The 7206-nt window shown below is 45.6% G+C and overlaps 1 long non-coding RNA gene across 1 annotated transcript; it reads left to right on the top strand.

Moving 5' to 3' along the window:
• The first annotated feature begins 926 nt into the window (after positions 1-926).
• Positions 927-6531, top strand: LOC140529967 (uncharacterized). The gene is made up of 3 exons (XR_011975750.1): positions 927-1215; positions 2763-2831; positions 3297-6531. It is a non-coding gene; the product is annotated as an uncharacterized lncRNA (long non-coding RNA).
• The last annotated feature ends 675 nt before the right edge of the window (positions 6532-7206 follow it).

The raw sequence follows: 7206 nt of genomic DNA on the forward strand, positions 1-7206 counted from the left end.
ATGTTTACAAAGCCCTCATCTCACAACAAACTTGTCAAGTAGAGAGGGAAAATATTTTGTCCTCATTTTACAGGTGAGAAAACTGAGGTGCAGAAAGGTTGAGTGACTTGCTTAGGGTCACACAGCTAGTAAGTGTCAGAGCACAGCCAGTTTTCTGACTACACGTCCTCTTCCCACTATACACTGTCAACTGTGTTGATAGCAGCCTGATGGGGTTGGGAAAACTCTAGAACTTGCCTAAGGAATTCACCATGTTCCCTAATTAATCATTATAAGTGGGTTTTGAATGACTGTCCTCTGACTTCAGAGCTAGGATCTTTCTGTTGTTCCACATGCCTTTCCCGAAAAGGGGAATCTTCAGGAGCACCCCAACAGGCAGGATTCTGGGTGTACAGGGCATATTCAACTAGTTGTTAGAATAGCCCTTTAAGTGTGATGGAAGATGGAGGCAAAACCCAATGAAAGAGTGCTCTGCAGCCAACTGGCCTGTAGCAACAGGCCAATACATCATGCACATACCTAGGGGAAATAATGTTGGCTAATAATATAAGGCAATGAGGACCATAGGCCAGCTGAGGAACTAGCCAATTAATGGTGTGCTGGCCTAGCAGAAAGAATAATTGAAGATGAAGGCAGAGCAGGTGGCACAGCCTGCCCTGTAGAAATGAGGAGTGATCACTGGCATCTGCATCCCTCAATTGGATAATTGAGTTCCCCAGGGACACCCAGCGAGGTCTGGGACTCTCCAGCTTGAGAGGAAGAGAGAGGCTAAAGGAAGGAAGGTCTTAAAAGGGTCAATAGAGTTGCGAGCACAGGTATGGGTTTTCATGCCATTATTTCCTCCCACACATAGGGGCTGCCCACAACCAGTGGTTTTAAGCAGAAACAGCATGTTTTTCTGGTTTGTTGTGTTTCTTTTCCTTTGTTTGCCAGATGATGTGAGACTAGCGACAAAGGACTATTGTTCTTGGGCAATGACCCCTCAAGAGCAGGAGAAAGACTCAGGTAAAACTCTAGGGCCCAGCAGAGAAAATGATGGCAGGCATCTTGCCGGCAGGGGTATTTTTCCCCATTAGTGTCGTGCGCGCTCTAATATGGTGCTAAGTCCTTAAGAAGAGGGGTGGCTCCACCAGTTTTCTCATCTCTTGGATGTCTTGTGCTTTGCATCAGGGTTGGTACTCTGATCCCCAAGTGTCCATCGAGATAGATTCTGGGGTAAGTTTCTAATCAGATTCAACTCTTTCTGCTTTGCTGATAAAGTACCTTGGATGGGTCTTCTCCCCACTTTTATAAGGGCATGCCTGATTTGTTCTCACACATGGCACCCATTCCCTTGAAGTTGTTTTGACTGGTGATATCATTCTCCTCCATGCTTCTGAGATCCTGTTTACTGGCCTCTGAAGATCTGTTTTGACTCTTAAACTTTGACTCCTAGAAAATTTCCCTGCTGGTTTACAGGGTCTCATCACTAACATCATCCTTATCATCGCTAACATTTATGTAACATATACTATGTTCCAGGTACTGTACTAAGGGCTTTATAATTATTATCTCATTTGATATACACAACAATGCTGGCAAGTGCTATTATTATACCCATTTTACAGATGAAGAAACAGGCAAAAAAGGGGTTACATGACGTACATAATCATACGTCTGCTAAGTGTCTGAGGCCAGATTTGAACTCAGGTCTTCCTGTCTCCCAATTTTCAGCTCCCCAATTGACAACCTGTTCAGTTCCTTCAACCCCTCCTCACATGCCAAGAACTAAAAGGTCTTTCACCACCCCCTTGGCCTCCTCTATATCCTCTCCCCCTTCTTAATGTCCTAAGTCTTGAGACACAAAGCAACTTGCCCAAGGTCACACAGGGAAACAAGTCACAGAGTTTGGATCTGAATAAAAATCCTCCAGTTTCCAATTCCTTTCATCACTTCATGCTATCTCATAGTTCTTGAACTTTAATGGGAAAATGGAGCTATAATTTGGTATATATTTGGCATATAATATTTGGTATAATTTGGCATAAATATACCAAATAATGCCACATTGATACAGTGCAGTGCATATTACATGAGTGCTTTCTTTCCAACAGTCCTTGGAGGTAAGGTAGCGCAGGCATCACTGTCACCCCCATTTTATAGATGGGCAAACTCAGAATCAGAGAAATTAAGCCGTTTGTCCCAGATCACATGCATAGTGCGGCATTTCAGAACTGCTATATCTGATTCTAAGACCAAGATTCCTTCAGCTCTTTCTCATTAGTGATAGAAACTTGCCATTTTAGCTTCCCGTGGAGGATTCAAGGAAACTCAGACCCATATCAGAGATCCAGACATGGCCCAGATTTCAGATAAACTCATCCTTGGGGAGGACTTTATTTGTACATGTTGTACTCAGAGGGAGAAGATGGCAGAGCAAACTCTCCTGACAAATTGACTTGAAAGTGCATTTTCTTCTTAAAAATCCAGTAAACATTCTCATTTCCCCCATTTCCTTCATTCCTTATCACCATGTGACAGAGGAATCTACCATCAAAAGATGCAAATTCAAGCTAGTTCTGCATCTACTTGTGTGACCTTGAACAAGTTGCTAAAACTCCTTTGAGTGCCTCAGTTTACCTCAGCTATAAAATGAGGTCAGACTAGAGGGCTGCCAAGGTCTCTTCCAGCCCTCCATGGATGATCCCATGACCCCAACATTTTATCATCCTGACTTCAAAGCAGAAAAAATAAAATCCCCGCTGCTGACTCTCCCTTGGCAGGTTTCTGGGGAGAGCTGCCTGACAGGCCTGGATAAGGCAGCTCTGCACAGACTCAGCTTCCTGTGGTTGGTGAGTTGATTAAGCTGTTTGTTTTCTCTTTGAGAAATTTTGTTAATAAACAGGCACTTCCCTCCTTTCCTCCATTGGGAATGACTGATAGCTTCAGGAGAAAGGAAACAAAATAAATCTTTCCTCCATTTCTAAATTGGCTGAAAGAGAGGGAAAATTCAATTGAGCTTAGCTCAACAGACATTTGTGAAATTCTGGATATATGCAAGGCACTGTACTAGCTGGAGATCCACAGGAAAAAGAAGAAATAGTCCTGGACCTTTGAGGATTTTATATTCCATGGACTGGGATTTAAACAATCAATTAACATTTATTAAGTATCAGCTCCTGTATTAGGCCCTATGCTGGGCACTGACGTGGGAGAGGGCAATTTGGTTCCCCACCTCCGGGTAATTGATATAAACATAGAAAGCAAGGGGCAAATAGCAGTTTATGAGATATTAATATGCTTTGTTCCTTTTAAAGGTACAAAGGAGTCCTCTGATTGAATTTCAAGCATAGCTGGCCATTGTCTTGGGAAGATTGGCCGTACCCCTGAGAGGAGGGGGTTAAATAAGCTAAGTCTACAAAGCCCTAGGGATATTCAATTGGAGAATTCAAGAACTGTAGGCACCGTGGAGATGTGTCTAGCATGGAACAGAGATAGATAGAACCACAGGCAGAGGGAAGCAGCAGATGCCAAGGAGGAAGCAGATTCTGGGAGTATGACCTCTGGCAGCAGAGAAGAGGCAATCATAAGTTCAAGAGAGAGCTAACCCTTGCAATCAAGATTCAAATGGAGAGAAGAGGAGCCCAGCTGAGCAATCAGCCCAACAGAGATGGTGTTCCAGGAGGAGCCCATAAGAAGGACAGCCCTATAAGAAGACTATTCTTCATGACCATTGTACTCAAAATCTTCACCCCTCATCAATGTGGGGGTGCCCAGGTTTGGGGGGGATATTTTATAGCTTCTGTTCTTTCTATACCACCTTAGTAAATGACTTTCATTTGAATTGATTATCCTATTGGCTGACTACAAAAGGTAAGCTCCTTGATTGGGGCTTGTGAACTATAGATGTGGGATGTCAGAACACACAGAATAATGTCTTTGAACCAGGAATAGGAGTTGTACCCCCTAGTTTACCCAGTAGTCAGTATAAATACTGGACATTGGGAAATGGAGTGTTGGTATGAGGAACAGCACAAGGAGGCCAATGTCACTGGGTCACAGAGTAGGTGGATGGGAGCCAAATCTAAGAAGACTGGAAATGTAGAAAGGGGCCAAGTTACAAAGATCTTTAAAAACCAAACAAAGGTTTTATATTTGATATCAGTAGCAAAAGGCAGCCAGTGATTTTTACTGAATTGGGGTAGGGGGAGTGGAATGGGGAGCGAGATGGCCAGAACTGCATTTTAGGAAGATCCTTTGACAGTTGAGTGGAGGATAGATTGGAATGAGGTGGAGAGACTAACCAGCAGTCTATTGCAACAGTCCAGGCAGGAGATGATGAAGGCCTGAGCTAAGATGGTGGCAGCGTCAAGGTGGTAGTTGTTGTTTGTCCTGTGTTCTAGAAGAGGACCATGACATCAGGAAGATGATGCCATGAATGCATCATGATGCAAGTGAATTGGATTACAGTGAGGCAGGGCTGTGCAAAGTCAACAGCCTCATTTTCTCCTCCAGAACCATCTGGGTCCAGTGGCAAGATAAAGCCAGGACGACTGGAGATGGCCCCTGATGCAGAGGCGGACCTTGGCCTTTTTAAGCTAAGGTCTTTCCCAGGTCTCAGTGTCAGAGGAAGAATCCATGAGAGATGTTATAAAAAGGAAAAGATAGGCCTTGGTAACTAATTGGATGTGGGGAGGAGAGTGAGGAGGAGCAGGGAAACAAGGATGACATGAGGTTGAAAGTGTAGGTGATGGAATTGGTGTTACCTTCAACAGTAAGAAAGTTAGGAAGGTGAGAGATTTTTAGTTGGGGTTTTTTGGGATGGGGGAGATGATGGGTTCAGTTTTGGATATGTTAAGTTTGAGATGCCAATAGGTCATCTAGTTCATGATATCTAAGAGGCAGCTGGAGATGTGAAAGTAGATGTTAAGAGAGAGTTAGAGCTAGAAAAGTAGATCTGAGAGTCACCTGCATACAGACATGATAATTGACTCCATAGGAGGCTGATCAGATCACCAAGTGAAGCAGGATAGTGAGAGAGGAGAGCCCAAGACAGAGCCTTGAGAGACGCTCCCTGTTAGCAGGTGTGACCAAGATGAAGATCCAGCAAAGGAGAATGAGGAGAAACAGTCTGACAGGTAAGAGGAGAACCGGGAAAGAGCAGGAGCATGAAAACCTTGAGAAGATCGTATCTAAAGCAGGGTGACAAAACACAGGCAACTATGAGCTGACTGAAGCTGACCTTGTCTCCTGTCCCAGGACAATTAATGGCCTGGAGCTGACCAGCCCTTGTCACTCCCAGTTTCCAGATTATTTTGTTTGTCTCCCACTTGTAGCCTGGACATTCCCTGTGCCTGATGCCTCCCTCTGCCTCACCCCTCCCTCTGCCTCACCCCTCCCTCTGCCTCACCCCTCCCTCTGCCTCACCCTCCCCTCTGCCTCACCTCTCCCTCTGCCTCACCACTCCCTCTGCCTCACCACTCCCACCAACACCCTGGCCAGTTCCTCTGCCTTAGTACCCCATAAGCCCTGTTCCCAGCACCCTCCTGGGGTACCCCAGCACTGACTGTGGCACCTTGAGCTGCAACTCACCCCATTAAAGACCTCAATTTTGTTTTGTTGGCTGTTTTCTCTTGAATTCAGGTTGACAAGGGTTATAACCAGTATGTCAAAAGCTGATGAGAAGTCCAGAAGGATAAAAATTGAGAAAATGCTGTCAGATTTAGCAACCAAGAGATCATTAGAGGGGAGAATAGTATTAGTTGAATGATGAGGTCAGAAACCAGCCTGCAAAGAGTTAAGAACAGAGTGAGAGGAAAGGAAGTAGAGGCACCTATTGTAGACCTTAGCCATAAAAGGAAGGAGGGATATGTGACAATAGATAGTGGAGATGGATGGATCGAGCCAGGATTTTTGGAGGATGTTTGTAGGCAATTGGAAAGCAGCCTGTTCTAGCCAGGGAGTGACTGGAGATTAGTGAGAGGGTAGGAATGACAGACGGGGCATTGGAGGAGATGGGATGGAATGGGATAACTCTGAAAGCTAGGCCTTGGCAAGGAGAGGAGCAACCCCCTCAGAGAAAAGCCAAGTGGGGATGAGGGAGGTAGCAAGTCACCCTCCCCCCACATTCCCCATTCCCCCAACCCCGACTGACTGGGCTTCTCATGATACTTCCCTTTCTTTGCCCTCAAACTAGCAGACACATGATGTCATTCTCTGTCTGCACCCCTCCTCCTGCTGCCCCACCCTCTCACTGGTCTAGCCCATGACATATTCTCCTCGGGTCCCACTCGGTAGTCATGCCTCGGGAAAGTGTGAGTATCCTAGGCAGGAGAGGATTCGTCTCAGCCCTCATGGCAGCTCTGCATGTCTGGAAGGAGACTGGGAGCAAGGGATGATGGAACCACATGATTCAGCTGATTGTTTATAGAGCCCATACCTCAATTCCATAAGTTTGAGGGAAGCCAGGAGGGCATTGTGAAAACACTAAAAAGCAGAACAGGGAAACTATGGACTGGGATAGAGGAAGGGAGTGTGTGGAAGGGGAGGGGAGGTGATGGGTTTGGGTATTGGGGGAGGAAAATGAGTGGATGTAAGTACATAAATAAAATAATTTCTGCAGTGGGAGAAGGTTGCAAACATGGACATGGCCAGGAATTTCTCCTCTGATAGGTATTGCTTAGCACTGAGGGATAGTCCTAAAACAGCTATGCACATCTTTCCTCTTCTTGAAACACAGGGTAATTTCCCCACACCGATGGAGAAAGTGGAATTCACCTCACATCTTGGCCAACCTTGAAACTAGACTGGAGGGGGTCACAGTTGGCAGTGTTCCCCTTTGCATTTCATCTTCCCATACAAAAGTGCGTGAGTAGGAACCTTGAGAGTAAGGAGCACCGTGGGTTGTAGGGGTACCCACCTTTAACCTTTGCTGCAGTGAAGGCTGAGAACATGATAAATTCCTGGGATCAGGGGGCCAGCGGGCTGCCTAAGAAGAGGTGAATCAACCCAGTGAAGAAAAAGAGTAAGTCAAAGTTTCTGTGATGATTAGCCATGGGATTAGGTTTGAGAGTGACCACTGAGCTTCCAGCCTGGGGGAGAGACAGACCCATAGACAGACAGACGGACAGTCAGACACAAACAGAAAGAGACAAAAATGGGACAAAAAAGGGAGAAGGAAAGAGGGGGAGACAGAGGAGAGAACCATCTCATTGTTTTGTATCTCCA

The sequence above is a fragment of the Notamacropus eugenii genome, chromosome 2, assembly GCF_028372415.1.
Source record: "Notamacropus eugenii isolate mMacEug1 chromosome 2, mMacEug1.pri_v2, whole genome shotgun sequence".
Classification (NCBI taxonomy): Eukaryota; Metazoa; Chordata; class Mammalia; order Diprotodontia; family Macropodidae; genus Notamacropus; species Notamacropus eugenii.